We start from the raw sequence: 26333 nt of genomic DNA on the forward strand, positions 1-26333 counted from the left end.
AGTGCATTCTCTGTGTTCTCACTGCCTGAATCATACAAAGCTTCCATAACTAAAGTTTTCTTTATTGAATTTCTTTTTGCTAGTTTATTATTACAAAAGCAATACCTATTGGTAAGCATCATAGAAAGAAAATGAATAGAAAAATAGACAAATCCAGAGGTTTAAATCTCCATTAGAACAAAGAATCTATTTGTGGTTACTTTTAATTGACTTCCTGTCTGTCATCTACCAGTGGTGCTACTAGGAGAGTAGTCATCACATGCTTAAATACAAAACCAAGACAAAGATCACAACTACAATAAAACGCATCCTGTTGTCACTATTCCCTACTTTGTATTTGATCTCCCAAAACTGGCTATCATGGTATTCTTAAGGATATATATATATATATATATATATATATATATATATATATATGTAAGTGAAATGTTTTACTGGGGAGTCTGTTTTGGACAATAAATGAGAAAATAACATCTGTGATATAGACAAATTCTGATCTTGTCAACTAATGTGTACCCTGGTTCCCAAAGACAACTTCTGACTCCCAATGGGGGCTATTAGCAGAGAAAGGTGTCTGCTGGCATCTGAGAAATAAATCTATTTCTTTGTACATGCCTTAGACCATCAACGTCAATGCTTTCATAAGAAACAAAATGAATGAGTACCACTGAAGACCACTTTTTTGCTGTTTCTCCAGGGCATCTCTTTTGTCTGAGAGCCACAGACTTCCTTTCTTAAGGAAGTCTTTATTATCCTAGTAAGGGCTGAAAGGTCCAGAAAAGTACTTGCAAGTAGAGGAAAGGAGAAGACCAAAGAGTCAGCTTCATTTCTGCCACCAGAGAACATGCTCTATGTGGAAACTGAGTTCACTCTGGCAATGATGTATCTTTATCTAAATTGAACCGGTTTGTGAAGCATACGGAGTTGATGTTCTCCTCACTTCAGAAGAAAATAAAAGATTGGCTTGCACTGTTTTGGCAATGTTATATTAAACGAACTTGCCTAATTGATTTCAAATCCAATGCCTGCTATTACCTGCAGAGCATGTATGGTTAAAAGGATCTTGTTGTGTCATGAAAATATTCTTCACAAAGAAGAAGGGGAGAGGAGATGGGATAGGGAAAGGGGATAACATTTGAAATGTAAATAAAAATATCCAATACAAAAAATGAAAAACAAAATATTCTTTAATTTAAAGATTGTAAATATTCATTGTGCATGTGTAAAATGTCTAGTTAGTAGTCTAATGTACCTTATAATCTGCAGATTATAAATTTGAAGTTATAATTTGAAGAGTTTTAGTAGAAGAGAATTAGTCTCTTCTATTGTTCTTTTCTTTTTAACATCATCATTTTTAAAAACAAATTATTTATTTTATGTATATAAGTACACTGTAGCTGTGTTCAGAAACACCAGAAAAGGGCATCGGATCCCCATTACAGATGGTTGTGAGCCACCATGGGGTTGCTGGGAATTGAACTCAGAACCTCTGGAAGAGCAGTCAGTGCTCTCAACCACTGAGCCATCTCTCCAGTTTCACTATTGGTCTTCTAACCATTGAAAGGTTTCTTGATCCACCTAACTCATTCCAGCGAAGAGGAAAGGAAGAAATTAAATAAAAAAAACAAAAAACAAAACAAAAAACCCACAAAAATCAAAAGACTGCCTTAGAAAAGTCTTGTTTCACCGGTGGTTTAGAAGCTTTTCAATTTCAGTGTTGATGAAACTTGCCTCTTTGTGTACTTTGCAGATGCGCTTGACACTCACATCTTGAAAAGGATCAGAATTAAGACCATGGTTTCTTGTTTTCATTTGCCTAAATGTAAAATCTTGATTTTTCCAAATCCAAAGATACTTTTCTGATGTGTGACTCTGGCTTTGGACTTACAGATGTGTCAGTTGTATACCAGATGCTGTAGGTAGAGTCTGCAGCAGTGTTCTCTGGCCTCCTGCACATATTGTGAATGACCCAAGCAGGACCGTCCCACTTTCCTTAGGCAAACCTCCCTTGGCAGATGTTTCAAATCGATCCTGCTGGTTTTCCTGCTGAGGCTTGGTGTAGCTTTACAACCTTACTCAACACAGGCCTGCAGGCAACAAGGATACTTGGCAGGCTTCGTTAAGTGAGCTGCATCTTTGACTAGATGGAGACACTGAAGAACAGGGACCCAACATCCATTCTAGTACTACGTACTGCTGTACTTATCAATCAAACATTGATTTTTTTTTAATTTATTTGAGGGGTGTATGGAGAAAAGTAGAAAAGACAATCTGAGAGATAGTACCAACATATCAATAGTATGTAATAATTTAAATTTTCTTTTTTTTTTTTTTTAGGATTTAACTTGATATGGATGGAATTCATGGAAAACTCTAGAACAGTAGATTTCAACCTGTGGGTTGTGACCACTTTGGAGGAGTCACAGGACTCTTTCACAAACTGTCACCTAAGACCATCAGAAAACACAGGTATGGTTCATAACAGTAGCAAAATTACAATTATAAAATAGGAAATAAAATATGGCGGGGGTCACCACAGCCTGAGGAACTGTATTAAAGGGTAGCAGCATTAGGAAGGTTGAGAACAACTTCCCTAGCATACTACCCCTTCCATAGAGAGCTATTGTTTTTCAGCCAGAAAAATAGGTCCATGGACACGGGAACTTAGTTAAACATGAAACAATCTTATATATTATTATTCCAGCCTTCTTTACTTGATGTGTTACATTTCAGAGGAAGGAGTGAGCGGGAAAAGCATCTTGTAGATGATAACACTGTTCAGACCACATGTCTGGAAACTGCCTTTGGAGAAATATTTAGAATATACACTCAGGATGCCATGGGCTGGTGTGCCTAAAGAGTTTCATCAAAATCAATTTTAGATTTCATCTCAGAGAACGAGTTGACTCTTTCAATGCAGAAAAATGCTGTCTTGTCAAAATACTTGAAATAATTTTTAAGATTATAGCCATTTTAGAAAATGAGAGATAACTGTAGCCAAATAATCTGTGCTAAAGATGCTGATTGAATTGGCAAAATAATTTCATGAGCTGCTGTGAGATGTGAGACTACATACTAGGCTATTGGAGAACACAAAAACATGCCTGCATATAAGTAGTTAAGGCTGTCACAAATTAGCTTATGGCTCATGTAAATGAGGGGGCACAGAACCACAAAAGTGAAAGCGATTCTAGTTAAGGAATTTGTTTTTAGGATTCAACGAAAGCTCTGAGAGCTCCGAGGAATCCAATACGTCAACTGTGCTTGTGACACGCTCAAACTGTTTATGAGTAAATCAATGGCCCTTCTGTTAAAACTCAGACTCTTCAGAAAACAGTGTTCATGACGAGTTACTAAGAATAGTGTGCGTGACGACGATGTTGATGATGACGATTTTCATCATTAGCTTTTGGGGAGATGTTGGAAGCAGAATCTTATTCCATAGGTCTAGTGTGGCATTGGACTCTGTTGTTCCTGCTGTCTTCGAACTTTTAATGCTCCTTTCTCAGCCTTCCTAGTGCTAGGATTTCAGACCAGATATGAGGTACTGTGCTTGGACAATGAATTTCACAGTTTGTCTGAAAGAGCAAATCATGGTACACCATTCTAGCGCCAGATTCCCTTCACTCTAGCTAACTCCCTGTCCAGATTTATGTGTATAAGTATCTGTACCCTGACTATCTTCCTTACCACTTAGCTGCGTTCATAGAACAATGTTTTCAAAGAATGAGAACGAATGGATGAACTCTGGAAGAGGATTAGCACCTCATCAGACCAGGTATCAGGCTGAAAAGTTGAAATGCAAAATCAACTAGTTGCTGGTGTATTCAGGGTAGGGATAAGACTCCATGTCTTAATTTGAAGCTCTTCTGTCACATAGGACACCTTCCTTTTCTTTCTCCAGGACTAACTTTACCTTCTCCCCCTTCTTCTGTGCTTTTGGATTAATCAGAGGTTCTTCCTAAATCTCTCTCTCTTGCTCTTAGTACTGGTACTTGGTCTATCCAGTAGAGGGAACCACTGGGAATCGAAAGTACACTTTCCATGCAGTTTTTGCTTCCCTCGCCCCCTTCTCTCCTCATCAGAACTGTGGTGACTGCTCCCTCCTGATACCCTGATAGTAGAAATGCTAATTGCACCTGATATTCTTATCTCCAAAATGCTGCCCGATCACCACAGTTTCTTACCCCCCTGCCGCTTCATTTTGCAAATGATCCCTACACTTTATCATTTGCCCACTGTGTATCAGATACCATCTCTAATCAGAAAGTTCCTGCTATTTCGGCCAAGAAGCGAATGTGATTTGTTATGCATCTGGGAACTTTGAGCCGCTGCGGCAATGCTTTGCAAGGTAATCAGCCCCTCTGTGGGCAAGGGGAAGAAAAATAAGCATTTATTGTGCAGGAGTGCAATTCAGTCAGGGTTCTATCAACTAAGTTAGGGCTTCTCATAGAAATTATAGTCACATAAGGTTAGACGTACTGTTTACTAACAATTTTTAAAATGCCTCAATTATAGTCTGTATTTCATGGCTCGGTTGAGTTCAGGAAAGGCCAGTATTTTTATGAGAAAACAGGATGACTCAAAGAAGCTAGTGTTCCCTAAATGTAAATATTTTTAGTATATATAATGATGTAATTATGAAATAGAAACATAGAACACAGAACAATTCTATAGAAATTTATCATGGAAGAGCATTCATAGAAAGGAAAGATACAGTTAAACATCTTAGACATATTTGCAGAATTTTGAAGTCTTGAACCAATTTGGAGAATAAGAGTCTGTGTTAGACTAGTGTTCAATTAGTTCAATTTTTATTGCTGTGGTCAAGATCATTTATGGTGGTTTGAATGTGAGTGGCCCATATAAGGTCATATATTTGAACATTTGGTCTCTAGTTGGTGGAAACATTTTGGGTTAGGAGGTGTCTTAGGGTTTCTACTGCTGTCAGGTCAAGTAGAACAATAACCTGGTGACAGGAAGTGAATCAGGAGTCATGGAAAGACATTGTTTATTGGCTTGGTCTCTGAGGTTTGCTCAACACATTTTCTTATATAACCCAGGACCATCTGCTCAGGGCTAACACAGCCCACAATGGGCTAGGTCCTCCCATATCCATCACTAATCAAGAAAACGCTCAATGGATTTGCCTATGGATGGGCCAATCTTATGGAAGCATTTTCTCAATTGAGGTTCCCTCTTTCCATATCACTCTAGCTTGTGTTAGATTGACAAAAACAAAGCCAATGCAGTCCCAATCAGGAGACTGATATGCAATATCATATTAGGTTGTTAGTTTGGTTTGCTACATGAAAGACCTTTTGAGACTTCTAAGTTGAGTGTTTTACGTAATAACTATTGATAGTAAGAACAGATAAAGGCTGAAGGTGTGTATTATATACATTCCTTCTTCTGAATCACACGAACAAGAACATGGCTCCTAGACTAGTTATTCTTATACTTTGTTGATTACCGATATAAAGCAAATTCACTAATCTGTTTTCATATCTATAGTAATATTGCTTCTTAGTCAGCAAATGAGAGTTTACCTTTCCCCGTTGTCCATTTTGGATCAATGTCGGGTGCATTTTATGTTGAAGGAATAGAAAGAAAATGTTCCTTCTGGTATCTGCTATGTATCAACATGGGAAATGATATTCTTGTCTAGTGATAAAGTACTAATACTTCACTATAGTCCTATAGTTCCTTCTATGTCCCTTGTGGTATGCCCTCCTTCGTGTGTGCATCTTGAGTATATATTGTATATGGGCTCCTTCTGCTCCAGTGCATAATTGTTCTCTTCCCTAGTGTGGAATCCCCAGTATTCTTCCCCATCATCTAAGTAGCTCCAGCATGTCTGACATGAGTGACTCGATGTGCTTGCCTACAGAATTTACCATTGTGCTTCTGGCACTATTCGTGTGGTGTGCTTCTGTAAAGGCTTACATCACAATGCAGCTTTACACTATCCAGTTCCCATTCTAACTTCATTCATGGGACTGGACCTTCTCTTTCATCATTAGCAGGTCCCTTGGAAACTAATTAGCAGCCAATAGTGTTGACCTATTCAGTACTATTTAGAGGTTCACTTGGCCAAGAAGGGGACTCTATGGATAAACTTTGAATGTGCATATGTATGTATGCGTATTTGTGAGGGGAGGATGTATTTGTCTGCACACACATGTGAAGGGTAGAGATAGATACTGGATGCCACCTTCAGTTGCTCTCTAACCTGATTTCTCTAGTTCTTCTCTAACCTGGTATTTTGAGACAAGGTTTCTTACTGAATGAGATACTCAGGGATTCAGCTAGAGTAGCTGTCCAGCAATACTCAGGGATACTCCTGTCGGCTTTATCAGTGCTGGGCTGTTTTGTCTGCCTTTGAGGTAGGTTTTACGGATGTAACATTAAGTTCTCATCTTGAATGACAAGTGTTTTGCCCGTAGAGGACTGAGCCATTACCCCAACCACTGAAACCAACTTTGACTGTAAGAACACAGTAAGTCTAATGAAGTAGAATTCTATTCTAGAATGTCACATTGTTGTGTGAGAGTGAACTATGTTTGCAATTATAGTGACAGACAAGTCTATGTTCATTAAACATCAGTCAATATTTATTAAGTGAGTTAAGGAAAAAGGCAAACCAAACAAAACCCGCTTCCATACAACAGCCTTTATCCTGTAAAATCTACACCATTTTCCAACTCCACAGTTCTTAGCTAGCTTTTGTTTTCTTTTAAGTGTGTGTGTGTGTGTGTGTGTGTGTGTGTGTGTGTGTACACATATATGCTTCTCTGTTCTCTCTGGGTTGATTTTTTAATCCTCTGTCTGTATATATTGGGAAAAAGGGCACCAGATGTGTCTGTGTGTACATGTATGTGCACAAATGTGTGTGTCAGGGGTGTGTGTATACTTACTTAGGAAGAAAAAAGCACACCCACCCACACCTGAGAGTCTTCTGGTCCCTGAAAGCAGCTGCCTTGATATCTTTGGTGCTGAAGCCATGTTCAAGACTTATGTCCAGGGGTCTGCCTCTGAAGATTCCCCTCTGCATTGTAATCTTCCAGACTTCCTGCAACCCTTCTTGCCAGGGCTGATTTTGCTTCTGTGTACATTCTTGCTGTGTTGAAAGCCTAAGGGTTGTCAAGGTGCTGGAGGAGGACAGGGTTTGTTCTTCAATTTGTGAACTGCGTGTGGAAGGCACTTAAGTGCTGCAGTTTCTCAGTCTACATTACTGATGTGGGCAACATAATAATTCCTTTTACCATCTCACAGTCCATAAAATGAATCCCTTCTAATAGTGTTGGTGCAATGAAAAAAATGTTAAGTTAATTGAACAGACTTGGGTGGCAGTCTGAGTAACTCCTGATTGAGCCTTGGTGGAATGCTCTAGTGCCCCTTAATGCTATGGCAAAGCACTGTTGCAGAGAGAAAGTCTAAATAGATCCTTGGTGAACTGTACTCTTTCCTTCCCCCTCCCTCTCTCCCTCTTCTTTCCTTCCTTCTCCCATTTCTTGCCTCCCTAATTCTTCTCTTCCTCCATCTTCTTCCCCCCTTCTCTTTCCTCTCCTCTCTTTCTTCCAAACATTTATCATCATCACTTTTCAGTGGGACAAGTAGATGGCATTAAAAGCGATTCGATGCTCCCCCATCAGTTTCTCTGCAGCTTCACTGAAAACTGCTCATTTACACAATTCCAACACTCGGAACCTTATGGTACTAAATTCCTAGCTGCTTTTTCTTTTAAAATAAATATACTTGCTTCAAAGCAAGCTTGTATTTTCCTCATGCCTTTTACTAGTGTTTCAGTCACCAATAAACTATAAGAGGAAAATCCTGACTAAATTTAGAACTCCTTCCCATGGAGTATCTGACGATGTTCTTTGAAGATAAATCCTGCAATGCATTCAAAATGATATACGGAAACTCTTCTTAAAGATGGGGGCTGGCAGGGGTCAGCTCTTTCTGTTTTTGGATCTGAACTGTGGGGGATAGAGATTATACATTCTTTTTCCGGCAAATGCTATGTTCATGTTTCTCACTTTTTAATTCAGTCTTTTATGATTGTGCAAAGCCGACTTCCAGTTAACTTTATGCCCTTAGAGGCTAAACCTTTGGTTTAAAGCTGGTTGAAGGTTTGGACATGCTCGTTTCTATAACGTATGTACTTTCAAGGCTGTCAGTGACCCAGCATTGGGGAAAGCCGCTTTTAGAGTTGATTGACAATCAGCTGCTGGTCTTAGAGAGCAAAGGAGGCCACACCAAATAGCTAGGCATCCCTGCTTTCCCACGTTGCTCAGGGATGGTGCTGGAGGATCCGTCTCACAGGGTCCTGTGACAATGTGAGTGCAGTTGTAGTATCAGTTCTGCAACTGAGAGATCAACAGCTGACATCTAATCAAACCTTCCTGTGTGCACCCTGCCTTGTGTGGACACCCTGTCTCTGTAAACTCTGGCTCCTTTCTGTTGCTTTCAGCTTAACAGGTTGCCTAGGGCTTTCGTCCTAGGTTTCCCTCCTTACGAGTTTAGTGTAAGTCTCACCAACAGCGTTGGCTTCTTTATCCCTTAATCAGCTGTTGTGATCACTAAACTAGTTCTGGAAGGAAACCTGCTGAACAATTTTCTCTGCCACTGCACCACTACTAAAAGACTAAAGAAATTCTAAACCTTTGGAGATTGTGGCTCTGCCTCCTTCCCACTGCAGTGCGGCTGATCACAAGAAACCCCGTCTTCTCTGGAGACTCAGCTCTGCCTGCAATCTCCACCTGAATGCCATGTCTTTATTCTGACCTCTACACTGCTATTCACCATGAAGTCACTTCGAACTCCAACTCATGGGTAAAGTCTAGTTTATTAAGCAAAGAAGAGAGGAGAGAAGAGAGAGAGAGAGAGAGAGAGAGAGAGAGAGAGAGAGAGAGAGAGAGAGAGAGAGAAAAGAAGAAGAAGAAGAAGAAGAAGAAGAAGAAGAAGAAGAAGAAGAAGAAGAAGAAATAGAAGTAGTAGAAGAATTAGAAGAAGAAATAGAAGAAGTAAGAAAGGAAGAAAGGAAGGAAGGATGGAAGGAAGAAAAAAATAACAGAAAGTTTCACCAAGCAAAAGGTTAGGGATCTGCCAGCATGCCCAAGGCCTCAGGTTAAATCCATAGAAGAGTGAAGAAGACAAGAACATGCTAGCAATTTTTCTTGGTATTTATTTATTCAAACTTGGGATTAAGGATAGAATACTTTACAGTAGAGACATCTGTACCCTGGAGACAGCTGTTTTCCTTAACATTGGATGTGAATGAATACAGCTAGGGTTACGGTGCTATTTGTCTTTTGAAATGAGTTAAAAGAGAGCAGAAGAGACGGCTCAGTGCTTCAGAGGACTTACTAGTTTTGCAGATGGCCCAGGTTTGGTTCCCAGCATTCACATGGTGGCCTGAAATCACCTCAACTCTAGGTTCAGGGGATTATGCACGCAGCTGGTGAGCACAAATTCACGTAGTCTCACACACATACATAAGTTAAAATAAAAGAACTTAAAAAGTAAAAGGTCATCTAGACTGAAGTGATAGTTTCCTTGGGAGTTGTGTGCAAAGCCCTGAGTTTAACATCTCCTCTCTCAAAAGGTGGTCATGAAGGAAGGCATTTGCAGCCAAGAAACGACAAAAAGATTTGAACTATTCTAACTCTTGAGTTTCCTTTGAGGGATTAGAGCTCAAACCTAGAATGTTGTGTATGCTACACAATCACGGTACCACTAAGCTGAATCGTCACACCAACAGTTGATATTCGAAATCCTTTGTGTATGTGTACGCTTTAGCACAATGACCATATTTTATGTATAACTAATTTTTCTTCACCAGAAAGCCTAAAGTTGACATTAGGATGCTTCAAGGAGAACCCTTTGCATATGCCACTCCAAACCTTGTATGGATTTTGCTGACAGAGACTGTGATCTCTGGGCCTGCTGCTCAGATTCCTTCCAGAGGTTATGACCTGTGACTCTGAATAATAAAAGTCCTTATCCAGGCTGAGGAACCAATACTGGTAAGTATATGACAGAAAAATGTGAACTGTCCTCCTAGTAAAAATCCATTTCTTCGTAGGGTGGTAGCGGCTCATGGCTTTAATCCCAGCACTCAGGAGGCAGAGACAGGCAGGTATTTGTGAGTTTGAGATGGTTTACAAAGCTAGCCACAAGAGCCAGGGCTCCACAAAGAAACACTGTCTCAAAAGCAAAAACAAAAACAAAAATCAAACAAACACCCCCAAAACCCAACCAAAACCAATCAATGTCTTAAAAAGGAAGCATAGGCATATGAAGTTATTATATTAATGGTATAAATGCACATATAGATATTTTTTCTTTTCTTTTTTTAATTGGATATGTTTTAATTTACATTTCAAATGTTGTCCCCTTTCCAGGTTTTCCATTCATAAACCCCGTATCACCAACCTCAGCTTCTATGAGGGTGTTCGCCTCTCAACCACCCACCCCTTCCCACGTGCCCACCCTGACATTCTCCTATACTTGGGGTTCTAGCCTTGGCAGGACCAAGGGCTTCTCCTCCCATTGGTGCCTGACAAGGCCATCCTGTGCTACATATGCAGCTGGAGCCATGGGTCTGTCCATATGTACTCTTTGGGTAGTGGTTTAGTCACTGGGAGCTCTGGTTGGTTGGTATTGTTATTATGGGATTGCAAGTCCTATGGTATCTTCTGCCCCTGAGATCCTCTCTTCTATTTCTTGTATTCTTTTGGTGATGCTTGTGTCTATGACTCCCGATCTCTTTCCTAGGTTTTCTAACTCCAGGGTTGTCTCCCTTTATGATTTCTTTATTGTTTCTATTTCCATATTTAGATCCTGGATGGTTTTGTTCAATCCCTTCACCTGTTTGGTTGTGTTTTCCTGTAATTCTTTAAGGAATTTTTATGTTTCCTCTTTAAGGGCTTCTACTTTTTTACATGTGTTGTCCTGTATTTCTTTAAGGGAGTTATTTATGTTCTTCTTAAAGTCCTCCACTATCATCATAAAATGTGACTTTAAATCTAGATCTTGCTTTTCCGGTGTGTTTGGATAACTAGTATTTGTTTTGGTGGGAGAACTGGGCTCTGATGATGCCAAGTAGTCTTGGTTTCTGTTGCTTAGGTTCTTGCACTTGCCTCTCACCATTTGGTGGTCTTTGGTGTTAGCCAGCCTTGGTGTCTCTGACAGTGGCTTGACCCTCCTGCAAACCTGTGTGTTGGCACTCCTAGTGACCAACTTTTTCCCAGAGGGATCTGTGTGCAGAGAGCTGTTGGACTGGGTCAGTGGAAACTGGAAGAGTCCTGTCCCAGACTGCTCCTGGGTTCCTGTGCCCTGAGGGCTCCAGGCGGGTCCCTTGAAGAAGAAGTGGTGGTCTTACCTCTGCTCTCAGATATGTCAGTGCTCCTGGGGACTGCTTTTCAGCTTTGGGTGCAGGCAGAGACCAGAAGGATCCTGTCCCTGACTGCTCCTAGGTTGCTGTGTCCAGAGGGCTCTAGGCAGGTTCCTCCTGGGCCAGGAATGTGAGCAGAAGTGGCGGTCTCCCCTGAGCTCTCAGGATTGTCCACACTTCTGAGAGTCCAGCTCTCTCCTCCATGGGATTTGGGTACAGAAAGCTGTGGGATGGGGTCAGCTCCAGGTACAGGCAGAAAAGCCCAGATTTTTTTTCTTATAAGTTGCCAGTAGTAGCCAGCACCATTGCTCAGTGGGTAAAAGACCTTCCTATGTCCAAGCATGGTGACCTGAGCTCTATTCCTGGAACCCCCATAAAGATAGAAAGAGGACTGATTCCACAAAGTTCTCCTCTGACCTGTATGTATATGTTATGGCACACTCCCTTCCTCAACACATCATGTACAACACAAGCCCCACCCACACAGTTTAAACTACTGGTTTTCTGTTGAGTAACCTTTGTTTGGCCGATCAAATCCTTCTGGTTAATCCTAGGACTTTTGAATCAAGAGTCGCTTTTGCACCATAAAAGAAAGAGCTCGGTATTATTCTAGAGACAAGAATGGGGTCAATGTTGTTCTAGAGGCAAGAGTGCAGTCAACATTGATATGGTAGGCCACCAACAGTTATGTTTCCAGTGGTAGCATGCTTTGTTTGCATACAGAGGGGGTTTTAAGCACACCCTTTGTTCTTTGCTACTGTTTTGGGTTCTTAGATTCTTATGGTTTTTACAGCGAATATCTAGGACATGTGATCTCTTCACAGGAAGTTCATCATGCTACCCAATGTACTAGTAGAGTTTTTCCTGCAGGAGCACACTAGTCTTGGGTTCTGTAGTACATATAAAAGTGGAAAAACAAACCTCTGCCTGTCATTTCAGTGTTTTGATGAGCCACCTTTATTCTATTCAGCATTCTGCATCCTTTTGTCAGAGGCACAAGAATTGAGAAATGAATGCAAAGGCTCTTTAAGGGAGAACAGTTAGCTGGGAAAAAACTGAAGAATCCCAAAATTTCAACTTCCCCACGATATCAAGTTAAGGTGTAAAGTTGTGAACTTAAACATTTTAGTTCCTATTTTTAAAGAATCTTGGAGGGGTGGGGGAAGGAGAAATGATATGATTAAAATACATTGTGTTAGTTAAAATAATTAATCAGAATTTACCTTAAAGTTTGCTCTATTGCTTTTAAGTGATTTTTTTCAAGCAAAATTTTCACAAATCTTGGTCTCTTAAGATTCTATAAATTGTCTTATTTTGTAGAGTGTACCAAGGAGGGCTCATGAATGAAGGAGATGAAACAAAAGCTCTACAACGTAAAAATAAAACAAAAGGAAAAAGAAAGCACACAGACATTAATGGGCATTTTTGTAAGGAATCATAGGACCTCACTATATAGATGGTTCCATCTCACATTTTCTGTACAAATAAGTTATAAAAATCCACCCTCAGAACATTTATTTTGGAAGAAAAGGACTGTCGTATCTACATCTAATGAGCCTTTTATTTATCAATAGCTGGTTATCTACAAATGTGTAGATGTTGGAATACTGATAATCGATACTTGAGCTACAAAGATGAATTGCCAAGCAGTGAGGTAATAAAAACAAGCAATTTTTTCCCTTTAAGGTCATCACGGTCTTTCATCAAGGTCACAAGGTTCTAGTCAAGCAAGTCATCTTGTGAGAGAAAATTACCATTTTAAATAGAAAATCATTAGAAACTAAGGGGAAAAAAGGGCAAGTCAGACAGATGATGTGTTTTCAAAAATTAAAAGTCATAAATCTCATCTTTCCTTTTTTGTATTAATTAATTGATTAATTTTATACCTGGATCACAGTTTCCCCTCCCTCTTCTCCATGAAGTGGCTCACCCTTCTCCCTCTCCTCCTCCATTCCTCCTCCATTTCTTTTCAGAAAAGGGAAGGCCTCCCTCTATCAAGTTTCAGGAACACTAGGCACAGTCTCTCCTACGGAGGCTAGAGGACTCAGTCTAATAGGAGCAAAGGGTTCCAAAGACAGGAAACAAGAGTTAGAGACAGACCTTGCTCCCACTGTTAGGAGACACATGAAGACCAAGCTACGCTTCTGTAACATATGTGCAGGGATCCTAAATCAGTCCCATGCATGTCCGCTGGTTGGATGTTCAGTCCCTGTGAAACCATATTCTATCCCCCTCTTCTGTAGGATTCCTAAGATCCACATAATATTTGGCTGTGGGTCTCTGCATCTGTTTCATCAATTGCTTGTTGAAGACTCTGATGACAGTTATGCTAAGCTTCTGTCTGAAAGTATAGCAGAATATAATAAGTAATGTGAGTTCCTTCTGATGTCATGGATCTCAAACTGGACCAGTCATTGGTTAGCCACTCCCTCCATTTCTGCTCCATCTTACCCCAGCATATCTTATAGGCAGGAAAAATTGTAGGCTGAAGATTTTGGGACTAGATAGTTGTCCTAATTCCACCATTGTCAGTCTTGCCTAGTTACAGGAGATGGCCAGTTTGGTTCAGTCTCCATAACCCCCATTGTTAAGTGTGATGATTTATATATGCTTGACTCAGGGAGTGGCACTACCAGAGGGTGTGGCCCTGTTGGAATAGGTGTGACCTCATCAGAGTAGGTGTGTCACTGTCAGTGTGGGCTTTAAGAGCCTCATTCTAGTTGCCTGGAAGCCAATATTCTGGTAGTAGCCTTCAAATGAAGATGTAGAACTCTCAGCTCCTCCTGCACCATGCCTGTCTGCATGCAGCCATGTTTCTACCTTGATGATAATGAACTGAACCTCTGAGCCCATAAGCTATGCCAATGAAATGTTGTCCTTAAAAGAGTTGCCTTGGTCACGGTGTCTGCACACAGCAGTAAAACCTTAACTAAGTCTCTAGGAGTCTTAGCTTGGATTATCCTAACATATTTCTGGGAGTTTCCGTTATCCTATGTTTCTAGTTTGTCACAGAGATGCAGCTCCTTCCCCCTCCCCACCTCCTCATGGTGGTTTGAGTATGCTTGGCCCAAGGAAGATCACTATTAGGAGGTGGGGCCTTGTTGGAGGAAGTGTGTCACTGTGAGCATGGGTTTTGAGACTCTCTTCCTTGTTGCCTGAAAGCTTTTAGATCAAGATGTAGAACTCTCAGTTCTTCCAGTGCCATCCCTGCCTGGATGCTGCCATGTTTCCTACCTTGATGATGATAAACTGAACCTCTGAACCTGTAAGCCAGCCCCAACTAAATATTGTCCTTTATAAGAGTTGCCTTGCTCACGGTGTCTCTTCACAGCAGTGGAAACCCATACTAAGATAGCCAGCATTCCAGTTGTGTCTTTCAATACTCTCCTCCTCCATCCTCTCCTTACCTGATCCCTCTCATTTCCACCCACCCACAATCTAGTCGCTCAATTCTATGATGTCTAATGTATTTTCCCTTCTCAGTGAATCTCAGCTTTCTTGCTGCACTTCTGTATTTTTTTTGTATAATTATGTTGCTGCTTATTAAATGGTCCAAGGAAGTCTGGAAATAATTTTCCCTTTCTCCTTTTAGAACCTACAGAGGTAAAGTGTTTGTCTTCTCTACTGTTTGTTTATTAAGGTCCATGGTGCTCTCTTAGCTTAGGCTGGATGGAACCCTACCAGCCTCCCTACTGTGTTCACTGCGCTCCATTTGCAACCAGCACAGTGGTGTCAGCAGAGGCAGCTGGAGGTTGCTTCTTGTGTGAGCCTTCAAATTAGTTATTTTGGAGACACAATCTGCCTTTGGTGTTTATGAATGTCTCCAAAGTAGGGTCTATTCTCCATGCAGGTTTACCTACAGCAAAAAAACAAAACCAAAAAAAAAAAAAAAACCAAAAAAAAAAAAAACAAAAAAAAAAACAAAAAAAAAAAAACAAACAACAACAACAAAAAAAAACCACCCTTTCTATGTAGGCTGAGGCTAGGAGGACATTTCTATGACAGGGTGATTCTCTGTGAGGATTGAAGTTTTTGTTTCTTTGCTATCAGGGGAGTTGTTTGTGACATTATACTTTTTGTATAACGAGGACACCAGCTTGCTAATAACTGAGCTGGGGGTATTGTATAACAGTACATTAAGAAAATAGCCCCGAGATCACGCACACAGGTCTGTGCTCATGGTTGCTTAACGCATTGTAACTTTCCTAAGTAGCTAAATTGACTTACAGATTTTTATGGTATATATTGCATTTCATCTTAATAAGAAGTTATTATAGTTGAATAACTAATTACTTTACAGCAGGTGTCACAAATCTCACTGGGGTGCCATCAGTAAAAAATGCTTTATGGTGGCTTTCCTCTTGTCACAAGGAAATAATCAAAGCCAGAGCTCAAAAAAAAAAAAAAAAAAAAAAAAAAAAAAAAAAAAGCTCTATTAATGCAACAAATGAAGACTTCATTTTCAGTACGTCTTAATATTGTTCCATGAATAAGCCAGCTAGGGCTGGAAACAATAACTCCATTGAAGGGATTGCATCAAATTGGTAACTAAGCGGGGGTGGGGGGACCCAAAACCCAAAACAACACATAACAGAACACACAACAACAAAATACTATCTAAGCTCATTCAGGACCTGACCACTCCTGGAGGAGGCCTATGTTTGGACCTTTCGTTTTTCTTTTAACTGGATGGCTTACCATATATAGAAGGAAAAGGCTTGATTTTGTCTTATTTTGGACCATAGAATGCCACAAGGATTATAATATGCTAAAACCAGGAAGGTTTTTTTTTCCAGGTTAGCAAAGTGTTCTTATGGCAACTTATAGTGGCTCATCCCTGCAATGTCAGCACTTGGGAGCCAGAAATAGGGTCGCAAAAAGTTTGAGACCAGCCTGGTCTATGCATACATTCAACTAGAGCTACATAAGGAGACCCAGTCTCAAAACCAAGACAAAACACACACACACACACACACACACACACACACACACACACACACACAAACAAACAAAAACCACAGACCAAACTAAAAGGAAAAATACTCATATTTTGACAAGGATATGTAGAAGCAATGATTACAATTAAAAATGTCCACAGCTAAGAATTTTGGTTTTCATTTATAACCTTTTAGAAGGTCAGGAAGTCGGATAAACGGTAGGAGGTAGGTAGGGAAACTTGGAGTTGGATCAATATTCTTCAGGACCAAGTTCTTAGTACAAAAGAGATTTATTTACCCCCAGAGGACCAGAAGGCATGGAATAAGAGACCCAGACAGGAGTGAGGAGATGAGAGAGAAGAGGAAGGGAAGAAGGAAGAGGGGACAGTGGTATTTGTCCCAGAGTGGGACAAAGGACTATCTCTGGATAGAGAGGAGGCAGACCTGGCACATAGGCAAATGGTGGTTTACAGAGGTAAAGGCAGAACCCTGCGTTAGGATGCGTTGTTTAGTTTAGTTGGCCATGATGTTCGTTAGGCGAGCCAAAGAGGGCTTTGACTGCTGGACTTCAGTACTTTGATAGCTGGCCCTGGATGGTCAGTCTCAGGAAGAGGAAGTAGCCAAACAAGGGAACAGGCCTTCCTGACTAGCTTTAGGAATGTAATCGTCCAATACATTACATTGTAATCAATGCTATATATTTGTTTGTAGCAAGACAGAAGGAATGGGAGAGAAAGGACAAGACCTGCCAAAGCCATGCCCACCCTGCTCAAGCTGGCCGGAGTCCCTTCAAGGTACGTTACAGAAAAATATTGGTGATGTAAAACATTAGAGAGAAAAGCAAACAGATAACCAAAGACCTTATTACTTTGATAACCAACCTACTATGATTTAAATATAGATATAATCAATAAAGTAACAAAAGGCAAACAATTCATATGATATATACATTGCTTAGAAGGAGCTGATAGACACATGGAACAATTTACAAAGGGCTTTAGGAATTGAATTATATGTATCTTCTTATTTTGCAATTAGGAGCAAAAGGTTGATTATTGAATTTGCCTTGCCCAGTTTATTAAAGGTATTAGCTAGATCTAATACTATTTCAAATTATAACAATGAATTAACACATACGTGGCAATCTTGGTATAACTCTACTTCAAAACTTCATATTGAAACTTAATTTGCCCTTGGGGAAGAAAGTTTTAATTTGATTTCAGATTTAATCTTTTTTAACATTTGTAATGCAGACTGTCTTTGAAGTCATCATACAGGGTTAATCTAAGTTCCTTTTCAAATTCACCTGTCTGCACATGTTAAAAAGCTGGGCCTTTACCAGCAGTGAGCAATAAAGTGATCTTAGTGACACCAGATCTCCAGAGGAAGCTTCGGAGGAGAATTGGGTGGATTCTTTTCCAAGATCCCAGGGCTCTCCTGAGTGGTCCTGACTTAGAAACATAGCTCAGAACTTGATTGCTCTTTATTCCAAGTTCTTCCTGGGGATCTACTCACCTAAGGCATCAGCTGCTCCTCTGTTATACTGCTGCTGGTGTGTTTGGGAGGGAGAAATGGGGTGACTGTGTGGCTCCTTGGAACCCAGCACATGGCTTCTGCTGCTCCATCTCACATACCCATACCCTTACGGAGTCATGGAGATGCGACATACAGACTCTGTCTAACCCTCTTCCATTAAGAAAATATATTTATTTTTATTTTTGGTGTTTCTGTGTCTATATGGGGTACCCACAGGGGCCAGAAGAAGGCATTGGAATGCCTAGAGCTGGCATTACGGGTGGTTATGAACCAGCTAATGTGGGCACTGGGAATTAAACTCTGGTCCTCTGGAATAGCAGAAAGCACTTTTACCTGCTGCCCCACAATTCCAACTCTTTCTATTTTATATTCGTTAAAAAAAGTAAATTACTCTCTTTAACTCCCTGGAAGCTCCTCTACTTGCCCAAGACGACAGTCTAGGGCATCTGGGTGCCTTATAGAGAGGACAGATTTGTTCATCTGGTATCCCTGGAATGCATTCATGCCCCCGTCTTTGCGCAGGAAGGAGAAACACTTTGGAAGATTTTGCACTTGACTTTCTGAGAGTTGGCAGGAGAAAATTGATCACCACTACCTTAACCAATCCCTTCTGTTTGTAAGAATATGGTATGGTTTGGTCAAAGTTTTCAAGCTCTACTAGAAATGTTATTAAATAAAAGCTCAACTCTGAAACACAGGAGAAAGTTCCTTTAGCGGGCGCTTCATACACCTCACTTTTCTATAGACAACCATGCACTTTTTTCTTCTGATTCAGTTACATGGAAAATGATACTTGACAATCGATGGTCATTAAACAGCACTTTGTAAATACTGCTACAGCTTAGGGTGGCCATTGATGTCAGGTAGTGCAGAGAAGAGTAGAATCAGAGTATTTTTAAAATGGAAGGGAACTTAGACATAATTTTGCTCAACTCCCTGGTCTGTAGATAAAAGTAGTCATGGAACAATTTGTCATTTTATACCCAATTTAGAAGCTTGCAATATTCTTCTATAAAATGAAAACAGGCAGTCAAATAAGGTGCTGTGGCTTACAGAGACCCTTTATTTGAACAGCCCATCTAGTCTATCTACTGGTGACTCTGGCGACTCTCCTTGATATGCAGTAATCTCAGGTGCATTTTAGACTCTATTCATGAAGTTATTGAGCTTTCCTAAAATGTAATTCACATTTTTATAAAGAATTCAACAAGAATACCTTCACCGTATGGGAATATTTTGCAATAAAATAAGATTAGTGGATAGATCCGTTCCTAAAACACTACGATTCCTGGAGCACTGATAAAATTAGTTGAAAACTGAAAAAAAAATCTTGAAAGGCCAAGGCAAAAAGGAATCAAAGATACGGAAGTTTACTTTATATCTCCATGGATAACATGGCGATGATATTTAAGTTTCTGAAAATTCCATCAGAATGTTCAGTTTCATTTCCTAGTCAATGGATGGCCTTGTTCCCTGGTGCTCCATTAAATCAGCTTTGGATCTTCACGGCCCTCCAAGGAGCTTCTAACTCTTTACCCTTCCTAAGAGCCATCTGTTGTATGGAAGTCCCCCCTGGGCCTAACATAAATATTTACATGTGAGTTCATCTACGGGAGGGAGCGTGCCTAATAAATCTCTGAATTCTGTCCCGCCCAATGTGTAGTTACAGTTTATTTTTCTCAAGGTACCACCAGCCTGAAGCTAACACAGTGATTCTTTTCCTAATTCGTTCAACCATTTAAACAGGTGATTAAAAACCCTAGTGGTCACTGAGTGCCCTAGCTGGCCAGAACTCTTTCCTCGGGGGTTGAAAGATCGCTTATTAAACAAATAAAGTGGTCATATGAATTGAAAATATTTAGACAATGTTCTTCCCATGAGTCCAATTCAAAGGATGTAGCCCCTCGAGAGTGATTGTCTTGGCATGGTTTATGTAAAGGCCATCAAGTTACCATTGACATGAAGCAAACTGGTTATAAATTACTTCAGAATGCTGTGATATCCATTTTCATTGTCTTCAGAAGTTGGCTTATAAAAATCAAAAGAGTTTCCCCCTGAATATATTTAATAATGCATTCAAGCTGGCATTTTCCCAGATTCCTTTGAGGCCATATTGAATAGAAAGATATTTTAAACATTCGTTTTGATGAATAGCATGTGCATAATGACCTTGTGCAATCTACAGACTCTGCAGTAAAAGCATTGACTAACAGAGAATTTATCATCGTGAGGTGGAATTAGTTTTTAGTATACTTAATATCTATCTATCTATCTATCTATCTATCTATCTATCTATCTATCTATCTATCTAGTATGGCCTTTATTTCAATTTCAGAGAGGTTTTTATGTTTGTGAAATCCCCAAATGTTTGCTGCAAAAAACTAGAAAGATAAAAGTAAAGGTGAAGATAAAATTAAAGAACAATTTTCAGTTTTGAAAAATATCTACTGTTCTGGTACAGATACTTTAAGTGAAATATATACATGTACATCTTAAATATTTATTTAAATTTATATACTTAGTTAAGTTTATTTCTATAAGCCTAAAATTAAATAGCACTCAGTGTTATCTACTATTTTTATATCATTTATATTTAATGTAAATGATTAGAAATGTATAATATATTTAATGTTAGTATAAATTGTATGCAAGCATCATTATTTATTGATCTCTATGATATTTAGGCTGTTTCTCCTTTTCTTTTGAAGTGATTCTCGGATGAATATTCATGTACCTGAATCACGTTAAATCCTTTCTCAAGACATTTTAGCACACCCAAATATGGCTATATTACGTCAGATTTCTAGAAGTAGGTTTCACATAGATGAGAGGTGTGAAATAGCTCCTGTGGGGAAGTGTTCAAGTGGTTCTCCCTAAATTTTGTCCCCCTGTTGCTTCAGAACATCGGTCCAGCTTGATCTGTGTCTCTTGCCTCAATAAATGTGATGTACTCTAGTAATAAATTATAAGAAATATAGTCTGTGAATAAAAAATGTTTTCTACTGACATAGTATATAAATCCTGTTTTAACTAGTCTCACAAGTCATATTGTCTTTAAAGTGTGCAGGGTGTTTTTTTCAGAAAGAATTGAGGACGTATTCTCTTCCTTTTCAGTTTCACATCTGAGTTTTCTCTTAAGCATGCAGTCCTCTCCTTACTGGGTTGAGGTTCTTGACTATGTCCTTGATTCTGGTCTTCTGTGACTGTGGATCATTCCCAGCTTCTCTGTTCTCCTTTCCTCTCCTGAGCCCAGTTTCATTCTCGAGCCAGACAACTACTCTTGCCCTTTGCAGAGTACATTAGCTACCCCTTCCTTGCATTCTTCAAAGTCTTATTTCAGTATATATGTATATATATATGACTTTCTCTCTATATAGTCAGTTCCAATGTATATTATATATATATACATATATATATATCCTTATTTTCAGATAGTTCAACACATTGCATTCTTTTTAAATGTGTTTGTCTATTCTATATGTATGCAAGTGTGTTCATATGTACATGAACATGCATTTGCGCATGTCTGTATGCAAAAGAAGGAAAGAAGAGGGAGGGGGATGGAGGGAGGGAAGTGTCCTTCACTTTCTGTTTTCAGGTTGAGTCTCTCACTCGTCCCAGAGGTTGCTGATTCTGGTGAATATAAGCAAACCTCCTCACTCCAGGAGCCCTTTTGCTCTGTCTCTTGAGTGTTGGGATTGTAGGTGGCAGCTTTTATGTTGGTATGGAGGGTCCAAACTCTGGTCCTCAGGCTTTTGCAGGAAACACTTTATCCTCTTAGCCATCCCCCCAGACCCAATTAATTGACTGGTGGATTGATTGATTGGTTTCCTTGTCATTTGACTTCTCAGTTATGTAAAAAATGTGCATAGCTTCTCTCAATGGCGCTTTCTACTAGACGGAAGCCTTCAGCTAGTTGGGTTTCTCTTGTTCATTTTGGCATCAAGACTTTTGGTTCCAGAATCTGACGCTATTTGCAGCAATTGGTGCTTCTTTAGGAGATAAAGTGCCAATACCACCTCCAGCAACATGGCAGCTTTAGACGTGTTCTTTGTGGAGATCTTGTTGGCTTTCAGAACTCTGAAAAGCTGATACTGGAGAGATGGGTCAGCTTTATCCCCAGTTCTAAGAGACCAAGTGCCCTCTTCTGGCTTTTCTATGGGCTGCACACACGTGAGCATGCGTACCTACATACAGACAGACATGCACTTAAAATTTTGAGAAATCTAAAGCTTTAGTCACTTTAGACAAATAAAATATGTACAATTAATATATATATATGTGTGTGTGTTTATTACATTCTACTCTTGTAATTTATCTAATATATATTGTATATTGTACATATATACTGTATAACATATATTGATATACATATACATATATACACACACACAAATAATAGTGCTAGTTAGTTTGACTTTAAAAGGTATGGAATTTGTAAGACCTTCATCAATTTTTAAAATACTACTATACTTTGCCTTTTAGAATGCAATAAAAACACCACCCTATTATATAAATGGGTAGGGTCTATGCTATTGAATTATAGTCTTCATTGATAGAAATATGCTGATACTCCCTGAGATTTCATCTCTTTCTCCTCTAATTTTAATCAACAAACCTGACTTGGGTGGTGTGGTCCCTATCCCTGATTGCATTTAAACGTCTATTGGGCTTCGTGTGTCTAATGACTGCAGTCACCATTCCACTACAGAAGCAGATGCCTTATGAATTATAGATTTTTGCATAACCCAAGTCAATGGGCATGGGTTCATTTGGATTTTAATAATTCAGGACTAATCTGCTGTAGTTAGAGGGGGCAGCTCTACCTTTCATGGCAAAATAGTAAAGAGTGGGCATATGGGATTCATGGATTACTCTGTAAGACTTTAAAGGGTTAACGCTACACCACACAGTAGATGTAAACTGCATAGGCTGGTACTCACATGGAAATCCATGCAAGAATGGTGAGGTTTGCCTACGTTCTATCCATAACAATAATAAGCAGTCTCTTTTGCAGCTTGAGAGTCAAACTGTGTATGCTTCAGGAATGTGGAATCTGTATTAGAATATGCAATGTTTCCACCATAGGCATAATTATTTTATGGTTGTGCTAGGCTGAATAATGGCCTCCCCAGAGATGTCTGCATCACCATCCTAGGGATTTGTGAATGCTTCTTTACATGGCAAAGGGGATTTACAGGAGTCTTAAAATGAGGATCTCAGTATGGCAGGATCATTTGGGATGTGACAGTTTTTAATGGGACAAACTACCTGTGAATATTCAACATAAAAAGGAAGAAAGATTTGATTTTAGTGCATGGTTTCAGTGGCTTCATTCCAGAAGTGGTTAGCTCGTTACCTTGCTGCTGTGACAAGGTAGAGCATCATATGAGAAGCACATTATAAAAACCTGCTCACTTCTAAGTAGTGGTTGTGAAATCAAAAGAGAGGAAGAGTCAGGCTCCGCAGTTACTCTTCCATTGCATTCTCCCAACACCTTACTTCCTTTTGGTGGGTGGGCTCTACCTACCAAAGGCTTTACACCTTGTCATAACATGACAGGTTCAACAACAACAGCAACAAAAATCTGTGGACGTAAGCCAATAAGAAAATTTAAGACCCAAACCAAGTACCCTAATGGCTCAGGTGGCCTTTAAATCTAATTATAGGAATCCACAGGAAAGAGAACAAAGATACTTGACTACAGAATTCAAAGGCAACGTGATGGCAGAGGAATGTGAAATGTCTCTGTCTTTGAGTGTAGGTGGTCACTAGAAGTTGGAAAGGCAGGGAAAATGGATTCTCTCTGTGAACTTTCCTAGAAGGGTATGAGAACATTATTTGAGAATGAGTCCTTCAGAGCCATTTTACAGAGAAGAAGTAAAGTTTGGATTGCAACGGGAGCCTTGAATACATCTAGAAAGAGTAGATGAAGATCTGAGTTAATCCGAGCTATTGACAAGGACCACTGGGAATTGGCCAAGCTCTCTGGGCAAGGCTCAGGAAATGAGCAAAGACTTTCTTTGGTTTGTGTGTAAAAAAAACCCAACAAAACAAAACAGTGAACTGCCTCTTCTTCTTCCAGATGGCTTCAACCTGAGACAAGGCCTCTCCAGACTTCTAGTAGGATCAGCTAGCCTTTCCTTCCTGTGCTGTATGTAGTGAACCAGGTGACACTCTGTCAGAGCAAGCACAGACCACTCCATCCCAGTTCTCTGTATGCAGCTGGGTTTTCAGGTTCTTCCATGCCAGATGAGGCAGTAAGGAGAATAGAAAGGCTAACACTCGATGTTTAGAGATCTGTGCTTGACTTATCTTGCATGACAGCTTTTGGTTTTTTGTTTGTTTCCCAAAAACCAAGGCTGACAAGAAAACACTAATCACAAACCAGCTACTCGGTGCAAAGCTGGATGGTCAGGAATAGGTACAGTAGCATCCATATTTGAGCCATTAACTCTCACATCTTTTGTGGGTGCTTATGACTTTAAATATGGGGGTCTGTACAGTAAGGAGCTTACATTTCAAACATAGAGCCTCTACTTCTGGATCCAAATTCATTTACTGTTTGTCACTTCGCCCTTAAGTCCACCTAGTGGTGACCAAGTGTTTAAACCCAACAAACCTGAATTATCTTCCAAGAAGATTCTTAACCCGATGGATGTGGGATTGCATAGGGATCTGGTATTGACTTGACAGCATTGGTGAGAAATGCATGGAAATCCAGAAATGAACACAGCCGACATAACCGTGGGCGATGTAGATTCCTCCTCCATGCATAAGATGACATACAGATGTGTGAAAACATGAAAAAGAGTTGCTTGCTGTGGTTACCAGGCCTAATGTGACTAAAGTGGCTCAAACGTGTAAGTTCCAGGGGAACATCTTGGAGCATGACTTTGAAGCACAAGGTGCACATTCTCTTTGATCTGTTCAACTTAAGACACTACCCTGCTCTCTAGCTGTAGCTGGGTTTTCCTTTTCTGTCACTGTCTCCTGCTCTTTGACGGCAGAGATAGTTGGGTGAGAGGAGATGTGACAGGGGATGAAGGTATAAAGACACAGTTGGCTTCTGGAGAATGTTCCTTTGTATGAGCTAAAGGTTCAGAGAAGGCAGGTGGTACATCTTCTGATGTGCATGGATCTCAGATCTTGGAGGGGTTGGAATCCTCAATAACGGTTAATTGATATATCATGAATATCATCATGTTTGTAGACTGAAGATATGCTATGTCATGAATCTATACAACTTTTTCCCCCCAGCTCTGAAACTCAGCTCCTTGAGGGTTTACAATCCTTCTTTTCACAATGTTACAAAATATGAATTCATTTGAAATGCTAACAAATTCATATACACATATTGCTTTTCTTTTTTTCTATTGACTCCGCCGCATTTTATGCAAAAGTAATGGAACATGTGGAGTTCTTGGAAAAAAGTGCTCTTTCTTTGAAATTCTCTTTAAGTAGAAACATAAAAGTTCTCCTGCCTCAGAAGGGTCAATTGTTTTATTGGATAAATGGAGCCATAACTTCTGCAAGTATAAAATATTCTATCTATGCAACATAAAATTAACATTGGATGGGCGTGGTTCACTTATAAAAACATACAGTTAGAAACTAAACTGTTTTGTTTCTCTGAAAACTAGTTCATCATACAGACATTGTTAAAAATGAAAATATAAATTTTATGTTTTTCTGTTTTAGAAAAACATTATATATTTAGCTTACATATACAAAAGAGAAAAGTGAACTTCACAGATTCAACACTCAATATTTGATGTAAATTTCTCAGTATATAGCTTCTAGAACTTTTTAAATGTACATATAAACAAATAGACAAGATCTATTCTAAACTTTGGTGATAACCCCCTTTTCCCACAGTTCTCAACTTATAGTCTCTCTGTCTCTGTGTGTGTGTGTGTGTGTATATATGTATATATATATATATATATATATATATATGTATGAGAAGACTTGTTAAAACTTAGAATTCTTTATTAAATAGTTTTCAAAAAATCTGTAGCTTAGCTTGCTTTTAGAGTCTGTGCCTTGCAGGTGTGGTGAATTAATCTGACTGTGTGGCTTTTACTTTTCCCCTAAACAGGTTCTTCCTATCTGAATGATATCTATTCTTTTTTATCTTACAGGTTCAATGCTTTGTCTTCACCATCTGAGATCAAACGTCTTTAATTGGGAGCTACAGAATTTACTGAATTTAGGATTCATTTAAAACTCACTGGCTTAGACTTATAATGCTAACCCCCCACTGCTCTGTCTACTTATGAAGAAGTCTTACACCACATAGATTTGCTTATTTCTGAGAATGAAAGACTCTTTATAATCCTATTTTAAAAGCTCCTAAGGAGCACAGAGACTATAAATTATAATTCAGTATTTGGAAGGGTTGGATTTAAGTGAGATAGGATCATATGGTTCATAGATTTCTTTTAATAAACACATAA

At 39.5% G+C, this 26333-nt stretch overlaps 1 long non-coding RNA gene across 1 annotated transcript; it reads left to right on the forward strand.

The window, feature by feature from the left end:
- The first annotated feature begins 5954 nt into the window (after nucleotides 1-5954).
- On the forward strand, nucleotides 5955-26333 carry LOC108348398 (uncharacterized). Its single transcript, XR_001841629.3, has 3 exons — nucleotides 5955-10031; nucleotides 17050-17132; nucleotides 26019-26333. It is a non-coding gene; the product is annotated as an uncharacterized LOC108348398 (long non-coding RNA).

Source organism: Rattus norvegicus, chromosome 16 (genome assembly GCF_036323735.1).
Source record: "Rattus norvegicus strain BN/NHsdMcwi chromosome 16, GRCr8, whole genome shotgun sequence".
NCBI lineage: Eukaryota > Metazoa > Chordata > Mammalia > Rodentia > Muridae > Rattus > Rattus norvegicus.